Below are 13,374 nucleotides of genomic sequence, written 5' to 3'. Positions count from 1 at the left end.
GCAAGGAACATGGTCCCCAGCAGCAGACAATCTTACTGGTTCACCAAAAGGGAGCCCGCCTCTCTCAGAAAGGTGTGGGTGAGGACTGCCGGACTCTCTTGGTTCACGGGACTTCCCTTGCTTCAGCGAAGGAACCCAAAGGCAAGAGATGTTCTCCCAGCTCAGCTCATCTAATGAGCTATCTTGAAGTCCTTCCGCTAAGGCCAGAACCCAAGGCCACCAAAAAGCACAGTCCAGCTAGGAACAGAGCGAGGAGTAAGCAGGGAAGGACAAGCAAGCTGTCCCCAGGAGAGCTAGGCAGACCGAGCAGGTGTCTCCCCAGTGCTCGGTGGGACAACCCTTAAAGACACCCCAAGGGGCTCTGACAGTCATCCAGCACTCCTCAGCTACACCAAACCCATTGTTCCCAGGACCCACCTTACCAGAGTGTACATCGGACCCGTCATGTGCAGGAGACTGGAGAAAAAGAAATGATGTTAACAGCCTCAGACGCTCGGACTTCTGTAATTCCGCGGTTCTTCACAGTTTCATTGAGACCTGACTGTTTCTTTGCTTACATTTGGAGTCACATTTTACCCATTTTGTAAGTTTTCACACATGTATTTTGTGTGTGGCAGTGCGTGCACACATGCCGTGTCACAACTGTGGAAGTCAGAGGACAGCTTGAGAAAGTCAGTTCTCTCCTCCCGCCATGTGGACTCCAGGCCTTGGAGTCAGCCTGTTCAGGCTGTTGAGGCATCTCCCCAGCCCCCCAGACCTTAGTTTTGATATTGTTCCCATTTGTTTTCCTTTTATCGAAAATAGATTCTTTTCTCAGACAATATATCCTAACAACAGTTTCCCAACCTCCTACTCCCAATTCCTCCCCCAACCTTCCCTCCCCACCACATCCACTCCCTTTCTGACTTTCATGTGAAAAGAGCAGGCTTCTAAGAGATAGCAAACATGAAAAAATAAAATATAAGATAAAGCCAAAACCATCACATTGAGGCTGGACAAGGCAGCCCAACATAAGGAAAAGAGCCCAAGAGCAGGCACAGGAATCAGACACCTACTTAGTCACACACTCAGGAGTCCTACAGACTAAGCTGAAAGCTATAACAATCTGCAGAGGCCCTGGTGCAGACCCATGCAAGCCCTGTGCTTGCTGTTCAGTCTCTGAGTCCATATGAGGCTTACTTAATTGATTTACAGGGCCTTGTTCTCCTGGTGTCTTCTCTCCCCTGTGGCTCCTATACTCCTTCTGCTTCCTCTGCTGTGTGGTTCCTTGTGCTTTGAGGGAAGAGATTTGAGGAAGTTCTCCAATTTCGAGCTCCGTGTTCCAAGGCTGTCACAATGTCTGACCCTGGGTGTCTGCATCTGTTCCCATCTGGTGCAGGAGGAAGCTTCTCTGATGATGGCTGACTAAGACCCTGCTCCATGAGTATAGCAGAATGTCATTAGGAGTCATTTTATTGATACTGTAGACCAGGAGCGTTTGGTTTTACCCTAGGTCTCCGGGCTATCTAGTCTCTTGTTCTTGGCCACCCAAGCAGTGACTGGTATGGGTTCCTTCGGTGGAGTGAGCTTTAGGTTTACATAGGACATTGGTTGACTACTCCACAGATTCTGTGCCCCCATTGCTCTAGTGTGTCTTGCAGGGATAACATATCATAGGCCAAAGATTTTGTGGCTAGGTTGGTGTTTTCCTTTCTGGTAGCCTCCAGAGGGTCTTCCCATACCAAAGTCACTAGAACATAGGGCTGAAGGTGCCATCCATATAGACACCAGCTCAACTTCTCCATGTTTAATGAGGTGTGTGTGGGGTCCCCAGTTTGTGGAGAGTAACCCATTGTCTTAGCATTAGCATGCATTGTTAGGGGATTTCCATGGGACTTCCTTGGTTAACAACTTAACTGAATGCAACCCAGTCCTACTACTGGAAGCTTCTTTGGTGACCAGAAATGGCCAATTGTAACTCCATATCCCCCATTATTAGGAAACCTGATTAATACTGTCTTCCATATATTTGAGGAAGTTTCTGCTGCACTAGGTCTCCATAGCATCCCCCAAATGCCCCTCAGTTCCAGCTGTCTCTCCCCACATTCCATCCCTCAATCCTGCCTCCTCTCCCCTACCCACATAATCCTCCTGTTCCTATCCTCACCTGTCCCCAATCCACCCATAAAATGTATTCTATTTCCCCGTCTCAGGGAGATCCATGTGCCTCTGCTCCTCTATACCTTACCGCCCTTGGTGCGCAGATTATAGCTTGGCTATCATTGGTTTAATGCTCAATAGCCATATGTAAGTGTACACATGCCATATTTAAATTTCTGGGTCTGGGTTACCTCACTCAGAATAATTTTCTCCAGTTCCATCCATTTGCTTGCTAATTTAATAATGTCATCTTTAATAACCAAGTTAATACTTCATCATGTAAATGTACACATTTTCTTTCTCCTTCATTCTGTTGAGAGACACATAAGTGGTTTCCAGTATCTGGCTATTATAAATAAGGCCACAATAAACTTGGTTGAACAAATGTACTCGTGGTAGGATGGAACACAGCTGATCTTGAGGTGGATCAATTCCCAGCTTTCTGAGGAATTGCTATATTGATTTCCATAGTGGCTGGACAAGTTCGGACTCCCATCAGCAATGGAGGAGTGTTCCCTTTATTCCACGTCCTCACCAGCATAAGCTGTCCTATGTGTTAATGATCTTAGCCATTCTGACAGGTGTAAAACGGAATCTCACAGTAATTTGATTTGCATTTCTGCGATGGCTGAGGATGTTGAGCATCTAAGTATTTCTCGGCCATTTTGGGTTTCCTAACAGACTATATGAAGCTCAAGAAGGAAGACCAAAGTTCAGACTTTTCAGTCCTACTTAGAGGGAGAGACAAGAGGGAGGGGAAAATGGGGGGCAGGATCAGGTGTGGGAGGAGATGGGAGAAGTACAAAGGGTCAGGAAATTGAATGAAGATGTGTAGCAGTGGGGGATGGGCAACTGGGGATAACCACTAGAAAATCCCAGATGCCAGGGAAGCAAGAGGTTCCCAGGACCCAACAGGGATGACATTAGCTGAAATACCCAACAAAGGGGAGAGAGAACCTGTAGAGACCATATCCAGTGGATAGGCACTGCCCCTGGCAGAGAGATGGGGCCACCCACCCATCTCAAAAATTCTAACCCAGAATTGTTTATGTCTAAAGGAAATACAGGGACAAAGAATGGAGCAGAGTCTGAAAGAAAGGCCATCCAGAGACCACCCCTACCTTGGGATCCGTTCCATCTGCAGACACCAAACTCAGACACTATTACTAATGCCAAGAAGCACTCGCTGACAGGAGCCTGGTATAGCTATCCCCTGAGAGGCTCTGCCAGAGTCTAACCAATACAGATGCAGATGCTCACAGCCAACCATCAGACAAGCACAGGGACCCCAGTGGAGGAGTTAGGGGAAGGACTGAAGGAGCTGAAGGGGATTGCAACTCCATAGGAAGACCAACAAACAATATCAACTAACTGGACTCCCTAGAGCTCTCAGGGACTAAACCATCAACCAAAGAGTAAACATGGAAGAACCCATGTCTCCAGCTGCATATGTAGCAGAGGATGGCCTTGTCAGGCATCAATGGGAGGGGAGGCCCTTGGTCCTGTGGAGGCTCGATGCCCAAGCATAGGGGGCTAGGGAGATGCTAGAGCAGTGAGGTGGGAATGGGTTGGTGGGTGGGGGAGCACCTTCATAGAGGCAAGGGGAGGGGGGATGGGATAGGGGAGTTTGTGGAAAGGAAACAGGAAAGGGAAACATTTGAAATGTAAATAAATAAAATAACCAATTTTTTTAAAGAAATTTTTTTGTTGGATCTGTATCTCACCTTTAATTGGGTTATTTGGCTTTTTGATTTCTAGGTTTGTTTTTTTTGTTTGTTTGTTTGTTTTGTTTTTTTTAAGTTCTTTTTATATTTGGATGTTAGTCCTCTATTAGATATATAGTTGATAAAAATCTTTTCCCATTCTGTAGGCTGCCACTTTGTCCAAATGACTGTCGTTGTCTTCTGTGCTGATAAGCTCAAGGCTGTTCTGCATTTTCTCTTCTATCGTACTCAACGTATCTACCTGGTTTTATGTTGAGATCTTTGATCCATTGGGACTTGAGTTTTGTGTAGAGTAATCAGTATAAATCTGTTTGCGTTTTTCTACCTTCGGACACCCAGTTTGACCAACACCATTTGTAGAAGATGCTTTTTTCCCAGTGTGTATTTCTGGCTTCTTTATAAAAAAAAAAAAAAATCAGATGTCCATCGGTGTGTGGATTTACATCTGAGTCTTCAATTCAATTCCATTGGCAAACTTGTCTGTTTTTATGCCAATTCAATGTGGTTTTTTATACTAAAGCTCTGTAGTACAATTTGAAATCAGGGATGTGGAGACGTCCAACAGTTCTTTCATTGTATAGGATGGTTTAACTATCCTGTTTGTTTCGTTTTCCATATGAAATTAAGAATTGTTCTTTCAAGTTCTGTAAAAAAATGTGTTGGAATTTTGATGCGGATTGCATTGAATCTGTAGATTGCTTTTGGTAAGATGGCCATATTAGTCCTACTGATCCATGAGGATGAGAGATCTTTCTATCTTCTGGTATCTTCTTCAATTTCTTCCTTCAAAGACTTGAAGTTTTTGTCATACAAGTCTTTCACTTGCTTGGCTAGACTTAGCCCGAGATATTTTATATTATTTGAGGTTATCGTGAAAGGTGTCGTGTCCCTGACTCCTTTCTCAGTCTGCCATTTTTATATAGGGGGAGATACTGATTTTCTGAGTTAATCGTGTATCCAGTCACTTCACAGATGGTGTTTACCACCCGTAGAAGTGTCCCAGTAGAATTTTTAGGGTCATTTATGTATACTATCATATCATCTGCAAATGAAGATATTGTGACTTCTTGCTTTCCAATTTGTATCCCTGTTGATCTCCTTCAATTGTCCTATTGCTTTAGCTAAGACTTCAAGTGCTATATTGAATAAATGTGGAGAGATTGCACAACCCTGACTTGTTCTTGATTTTTGTGGAATTGCTTTGAGTTCCTCTCCATTTAAGACGATATTGACTACAAGCTTGCTGTAATTTTCCTATATTATGTTTAGGTATAACCCTCTCCACTAATTTCTCCAAGACTTTTAACGTGAAGGGGTGTTGGATTTGTCAAAGGCCTTTTCACTATCTAACAAAATTATTGGCGTGTGTGTGTGTGTGTGTGTGTGTGTGTGTGTGTGTGTGTGTGTTCTTTCAGTTGGTTTATACGGTGAATTACATTTATTGACTTTCTTATATTGAACCATCTCTGCATCTCTAGGATGAAGTCTATTTGATTATGGTGAGTGATCTTTTTGATGTGTTCTTGGATTCAGTTTGCAAGTATTTTATTGAGTATTTTTGCATTTATATTAATAAATTAAGAAAAATTGGCCTGCAATTATCTTCCTTTGTTGGGTCTTTCTGTAGTTTGACTATCAGGGTAACTGTGGCCTCATAAAATTAATGTTGCTATTTTGTGGAATAATTTGATGAGTTTTGGTATTAGTTCTCCTTTGAAAGTCTAGTAGAATTTTGCACTAAAACTACCTGGCCCTAAATTTTTTTGATTGGGAGACTTTTAATGAGTTGGTCCTATTTCGCTATAGTTCTAGTTCACTATAAGTCTATTGAAATTGCTTGTCTGGTCTTGATTTAACTTCTGTAAGTGGCACCGGTTGAGAAAATTATCCATTTCTTTTAGAATTTCCAATTGGGCAGAGTACAGTTTTTTGAAGTATGTCTTATGACTCTGTGGATTTCCTCAGTGTCTGTTGTGATGTCCCCACTTTTCATTTCTGATTTTGCTAATCAGGATATTCTCTCACCACCTTTTAGATCCACTGGGTAAGGGTTTGTCTATCTGGTTGATTTTCTCAAAGATCCAGATCTTTGTTTCATTGACTCTTTGTATTGCTCTCTTTGGTCCTATTTTGTAGATTCCGACCCTCAGTTTGATTGTTTCTTGCCGTCTACTCTCCTGGGAATGATCACTTCTTTTTGTTTGAGAGCTCTCAAGTGTTCTATCAAGTTTCTAACATGTGATCTCTCCAGTTTTGCTTTTTTGTTTGTTTGTTTTTAGGTAGACACTTAGTGCTAGAAATTTGACTTTTAATGTGTCCCATAAATGTGGGCATGCCATCTACTCGTTTCCATTGAATTCTATAAAGTCTTTCCTTTCTCTGTTTCTGCCTTGACCCATTTTTGATTCAGTAGAGAGTTGCTCAGTGTTCATGAGTTGATAATCTTTCCGTTGTTATTGATATCCAGTTTTAATCAGCAGTGGTGGTCTGATTCGATGAAGGGAGCTGTTTCAGTTTTTTGGTATCTGTTGAGACTTGCTTTGTGTCCAAGTATGTGGATACATAAGTGGTTTAAGATGTAGTAGTGTTTATTTTACAGACTTGGGTGCCTTAATGTTTGCTGCATCGATATTAATAATTAAAATGTCATCTGGGTGGATTTTTTCCTTGGTGAGTATTCAGTGTTCTTCCCTATCTTATTTGATTGGTTTTGCTTTGAATTCTATTTTGTTAGTATTAATGTGGCTATGCCAGCTTGTTTCTTAGGTCTATTTGCTTAGAATATCTTTTTCCCAACTCTACCCTGAAGTAATGTCTATCCTTGTTGTTGAAGTGCTTCTTGGATACAGCAGAAAGTCATATTCTATTCTACATCCATTCTGTTAGTCTGTTTTTTTGGGGAGAGGGGGTATTGAGACCATTGATATTGAGAGATATCAATGACCAGGATTGTTGATTCCTGTTATTCTGGCTTTGGCGGCGGCGGCGGCAGCGGCGAGGTGGTGTGTGTATTTCCCTTCTTTTGTATTGGCTGGCTTAATATTATTTATTCCCTGTGTTATCATGGATGTAGTTAGCCTCCTTATGTTGGAGTTTACCTTCTAGCACCTTCTATACGGGTGAATTTATAGATAGATATTGTTTAATTTTGGCTTTATCATTGAATGTCTTGTTTTTCCATTTATGGTGATTGAAAGTTTTGTTGTGTATAATCTTCTCAGCTGACGTCTGTGGTCTCTTAGACTTTGTAACCCATCCGTCCAGGGCCTTCCATCTTTTAGAGTCTCCACTGACAAGTCATGTGTAATTCTAGTAAGTCTGCTTTATGTTACTTGGTCTTTTTCCCTCGCTGCTTTTAATATCCCTTCTTTGTTCTGTGTGTTTGGTGTTTTTATTAGATAGGAGAAGACTTTTCTGGTCTCATTTATTTGATGTTCTGTAAGCCTCTTGCACTTTGATAGGCATTTCCATTTTCAGGTCTTGAGCGGTTGCATCCATTTCCCCCCACTGTCTCTGTGTGCCTGCACTTCCTCTTAAGGACCTCTGTCATCTTCATAGAGTGGTTTAAGGTCCTTCTCTTGTGCTTCAGCTATGTTGGACTGCTCGGGGCCCACTGGTAGGATAGCTAGGTAGGAACCTCATTGCCCTGGCTATTATTGTGTTCTTACACTGGAGTCTACTCATCTGCGATTGGGGTGATTACAGGTCTTGGTGCTGGCTTCTGCATTTGTCTTTGTTAGGTGAGTATTTTGTTCTGTGGTTTTTGTTTTCTTTCTGGATTTTCAGAGAGCGTGATGGCTGTGTGGCACTGGTAAGAAATTTTCTTTGGACCTGATAGTTGTGTTCACTGATCCCAAGGAACAAAGCCAGGGAAGTCCCCATGGGGGGGAGATAGAAGGGGAGAATAGAAAGAGAGAAAGCATGAGCATGCAGGGAGAGAGAAAATGCAGAGACCAAAATGTCTGGATTATATAGGGAGAAGCTTCTAGGGGAAGGGAAGTCCAGTCTCTAGGCTGAAAGTTCAGATCAAAGGGTGGGGTGTGCCAGCCATACCCTGTAACAGGTAGGAACTGAGGGATACTGGGAGAACCTGGAGGTTAGGTCTGATTTGGTATATAAAATATGCATGCCAGCCATTTGTCTCAAGTCTGAATCCCAACACTGACACTTAGGGATGGGGCTAGGCAAGGCCTGAGGGGTTCACAAGAGGGAGGAGAGCAGAGTGCTCCACCAGCGTCTGCTTATGGGGCAGGCAGAGAGGTCACTCCACAGGGGCTATTATAGTCCTAGGGATGAGATTGGGGGTGATGGCAGTTTGGATCTAAAGGAACAGAAAGAGAAGGGAAAATCTACAGATAGCCCACCTGCTGGGGTTGGAGCTTTAAGGTGTTGTCTATATGGGTTAGCAGAGAGCATCTGCTGGAGTTGGGGCTGGGATAAAGCAACAAGCCGGGAGAGGGATACTAGGAGGTAAAGCTCTGTGGGATCCACAGATGTGGGCAGAGGGGGAAGAAAGGCTGCAGCAAGTGTTCTGTTGCAGAGATAAGGACGGGACTGACGGAGATAAGGATGGGACTGAGGGATCCAGTTTGCAGGAGAGGAGGGCTCTGTGAAGGTCTTCAGTTAGCTAACCTGTTTCCCTGGCCTGATCAGCAGGTCTGTTCCTAGAGACCGCCTGCTGATGTTGAAAGCTGGGATACTGGGAGCAGTTGGGTTGGGGGTGGGAGGTGGGGAAAAAGATCTTTGTGATCCATTGGAGGTGGGGTCAGAGAGGAAAGGAGGCTGCAGCAGGCTTTCTGCTAGGCAGCTGGGAGTGAGATTGAAGTAACTGGATCTGGAGGAGCAGAAGAAGAGGTTGGACCTTCAGTCAGCCTACTGGCTCCTGGCGGGAGCTGCCCTTAGGATAGCTGGGGGTGCCTGCTGGGATCGTGAGGGGAGTGACTGTGGGATCCACGGGAAATGGGGGCAGGGAGAAAGAAGGCTGCAGCTGGTGTTCTGTTGCAGAGCTGGGGATGAGGCTGGCAGATCGGATCTGGGAAGCAGAGGGGACCTCAGTCTTGGTTTTTGTTTATTTGTCTAACAAGCAGAGAAACGGGGGTTTGGGAGTCAAGTGGTTCTAGGCGCTCAGTTTTCAGGGTGTGGGTTTGTTTGAGTTTGGGTTTGCCTTGACTGCTTGCTAAAGACTGCTTGCTGAGTTTTCTCTGACTGTGTCTAGACAAATGGATATGATCTTCTCTATTTTCCTTTTGAAAGGCACTTGCTTTCCTCTCCTTGTTCCTTTGTCTCCCTTGATGAATGAAGTTACCCAATTATTTGATGGAAACACTTTATTTCCGATTTTTTTTTCTAATGTTATGACTACTTTGCTGTGATGGTTCGCATGTGCTTGGCCCAGGGAGTGGCACTATTAGAAGGTGTGGCCTTGTTGGAGTAGGTGTGTCACTGTGGGGGTGGGCTTAGAGACCCTCCTCCTAGCTGCCTGAGGATGCTTAGTCTGTTCCTGGCTTCCTTCAGATGAAGATGTGGAATTCTCAGTTCCTCCTGCACCATGCCTACCTGGATGCCCCCATGTTCCCACCATGATGAAAATGGACTGAACCTCTGAACCTGTAAGCCAGCCCCAATTAAATGTTATCCTTATGAGAGTTGCCTTGGTCATGGTATCTGTTCATAGTAATAAACCCTAACTAAGACATTCACATAAACGTAGTCTGTGATAATATTCACCCTCTGTCACCCTCTCTAATCTCCTTCCCTTTCACTATGAACTCCATATTCTTCCCAATGAGTCCTAAGGGGTTATTTACTGGAGTGTGGGCAATCTACTAAAAAGAAGGAAAGGTAGAGGGAGGAGGAAGAGGAGGAGGAGGAGAAAGAGGGGAGGAGGAGGAAGAGGAGGAAGAAGAAGAGGAAGAAGAGGAGGAAGAGGAGGAGGAAGAAGAGGAGGAGGAGGAGGAGGAGGAGGAGGAGACTGATACCATTACCCTACCAATCTTAACTGCTAACATTTCAGGAAGGAGCAGTGCCTCTCGTGGATAACTCCCCTAGCTATGATGGAATGCTGAGGGGGCCTCTTCTCGTGGAGCCCTTGTGAAGGTGTCCACAGCTGTGTCTATCTACAATTGCAATCGTGTGATCTAGTTAGCAGTTTTCAAAGCACTGCTCTCCACTCTCTTAATTCTCTCCCCAGCTTGTGAGATGTTCCCTGGGCCCTGGAGCAGGCTATAGAGACGTCTAATATACATGTGCCATTGGGGTGGACACTCTTATTCTCAGCACTTTGACCAGATGTGTCTCTATAGCGATCATGTCCTACTACAAAAGGGAGCAACTCCGCTCAGGTCTGAGAATGAAATTACCACTTAGCAAAACATCAGCACCTTCTATAGTCCCTCCATCTACGAAGGCTGGAGAGCTCTCTTTGCCATACACTCTTGATCAGGTTTAGAGAAGCAAGTATGTATTCTTTCCTACAGAGGAGCTTAAATCTGATCAGAAAGCAGTTGGAATGAACCAGAGAGCACTCCTTGCTGGGCAGGTAGGATTTGTAGCCCACAGGGTTTCCATCTTGGTAAACTGTTGATGCGCTTTCTCCTGACAACAGCCCCCACCTTCCAGCATGATAAAAGCCACCCTGCAGGGAGAAAGATTTGAATTGTTTGGTTTCAAGTGTGAGGATGTATTTACTGTGACTGTTGGACTTGCTTCAATGCAGCCATTTGATTCCAAGATCTGTAGTAGCTACCATCAGACCCCGAGTCCACACCTTAGCTCCACTACTCCCTTTCTATTGAACATTTGAGTTGTTTTACCCAAGAGAGACTGTACAATATGCATGTGCACAGTTCCCATTGTCTTCATATTGTATATAAAATTCTTAAATCGCATTCTTTCAGAACTCTGTACAAATTCTACTGTCATCTAGATTGTAAAGTAAATACTAGGAGCTAAGCTGTAAAAAAAAAAAAGTATAGGATAGAGTCTATTCAATCAGAAATGAGCTAAGGGGAGACCCAGAGAATACTGAGGCCATCAAGATGGTTTGCCTTTATTTCCAGTGGATCCACAACTATTTGGCCTGGGTATGGTGGCACATGACTTTAATCCCAGCACTCAGGAGGCAGAGGCAGAGGCTGACAGATCTCTGTGAGTTCAAGGCCATCCCAGTCTACAAAGCAAGTTCCAAGACAGCTAGAGCTGTTTGTTACCCAGAGAAACTTTGAGAGAGAGAAAACAGAGAGAGGAGGGGAGGAGGGAGAGAGAGAGGAGAGAGAGGAGAGGAGAGAGAGAGAGGAAGAAAGAAGAGAGAAGAGAGAAGAGAGAAGAGAAATGGCCAAAATAAGGGGGTGGTAACACATACTGAGTTCTTACTATGTTGCAAGGTATTCTAGGACTTAGCCTGGATACAGCAACTTGTTTGGCCCTCACATTATGAGGATTGGTAAAAATAAATCTGCTCTAACAGAAAAGGAAGTTGAGAGGTACAAAAGCCTTAATAAAGCTAAGAAATCAAGGAGTCATCTTCAAACCCAAGCACTTGATTTCCACACCATTTTCCCCCTTTTCTTTGTAGCCATAGAATGTCACATATAAGGGAAAGCAAGACAACCTCTTCCCTTCTTCAAGTCAGACAAACTTCTAATGCCCAAGAATAGTAAGGGGACTTTCCACCACCAGAAACGTGCCCTGCTGGGTATTCCCAGCCTGGCGGCTGCTTTGTGACAAAAACACTTTCGGAGTGACCTGATTATCCCCCCAGTGGGTGCTTAGACTCTGTTGTTGGCCAACATCCAGGACCCATCTCAGAATACTCCTCACCTCATCAATTCATCCTCCTCATCCTGTCGGGCCAAACAACATCCAAATATTCATTGCACATCTGTGTGGGCAGATTATACATTAGCAATTCAAATCTGGCTGCTGCACCGGCCATCCCTGGAAATGCGTCTGTTTGGGTGAGATGCCTTGTTGTCTAGGATGGATAATAAGGCAACTCGAGCTAATCTTGAAGAACAATCGGCCCATCTTGCGAAGGTGACTGGCTGTGTGTGTTCTTGCCCCGGCAGCCTTGGAACAATGGCCCCATAATGCACTCGACTCAGCTGGCAATGAAGTCCCATCCTGATTAGTAGCCATGGCTGGTGTCAATCACCACAGGATGCACCATTGTCCTCTGGTCCCCAACACAGTTTATTTACAGGAAAACAAAGGCTTTGGAGGGCTATGGCGGCGTCCCAGAGATTGCGAAATAGATTGAGCTGTCAAGCGCACAAAGTAGATGAAGATTAATGAGTTGCGTGGACAATAAATATGAAGAGATGACTATGAATATGCTAATGGGCATTATCCAGTTACACCGTAATTGCTACCAAAATTAAAAGGTGGCATGAAGAAGACGGGTCACCGGGTGACAGGGACATAATCTTGGAAGCTTGAGACCTCACCCCAGATAAGGCTCTCTACAGGTTTCCTTTCCCGATTAAGCCATCCCTAAGCACCATTGTCCACCAGCTGCCGCTGTGCGAGCTCCTTTCAAAAGGAGCCAAGGGTCGGGTGTGGAGGGGAGCCTGGCGAGAGTTAAGTTAGGGAAAGGTGTCATTAGAATAAGAAAGGTGCTTATCAAAGACAAGGAGCTGTCAGACTAGCTCTGAATCCCCAGGGACCGGATTGATGAGGAGGTCACTTCAGACCTCAGGCGCCTGTCTCAGAGCCACTGAGATCATTATGAGAACCCGAGTGTTATTTAGATCACCTTTTGGGGGACAGGGAGGGTGGGCAGTGGGGGATTTCCTAAAGCCTTTTTATTAGACTATATTTTGAGCTGTATTTTTAACAAATGTAATTTGAAGAACACATTCCAAAGCAACTAAAAATTTTCTACCATGGAGAACTTGGTGTGGGGACATGTAAATTCTGCACACAAGTATGGTTTGGTGGAACCCTCGTCGTGCCCTCCTGGTGATTTCCTCCATTCTTTGAGCCATGGTTGTGTTCCCCGTCCTCACTCAGAACTCAGATTTCCTGTTTTAGAAATAAGGCCTCCCTGGCTGGCCTCAAACAGATGGTAATCCTCCTAGTTCGGCTTGTCCAGGGCTAGAATTTCAAGCATGCACTGTCACACCTGACTGGACTTTTATTATTCTTCAATAAGAGTACCAAGCTCCTTAGAGAAATGGCTGATCTTAGGGCTGGCTGATCCTGGGTTGACACAGAGTTACAAGGGAGAAACCCAGAGCATCATAAGGCTAGAGAGTAAGAAGGTTCTTTGAAATATACACGCCTACGTTCATGGGGGAATCGGGGGTATCAAAGAGACACAGGACCCACAAAGACAAAAACAAGAGTATGTGTCCCATAATGAATGAAACAAATATCCAGCAGTCCACACTGATTTACATAAATGATGGAATAAACATGTACATAAATGTTACAGAAAAGAATAGTCTCCCTTATGGAGAATTCCAAATAAGTTAGGTAGACAAAGGAAGCAGAGGGTATCTCTCCAGTCTCT

This window comes from Rattus rattus, chromosome 1, assembly GCF_011064425.1.
Source record: "Rattus rattus isolate New Zealand chromosome 1, Rrattus_CSIRO_v1, whole genome shotgun sequence".
NCBI lineage: Eukaryota > Metazoa > Chordata > Mammalia > Rodentia > Muridae > Rattus > Rattus rattus.
Note: the sequence above shows the minus strand (reverse complement) of the source record.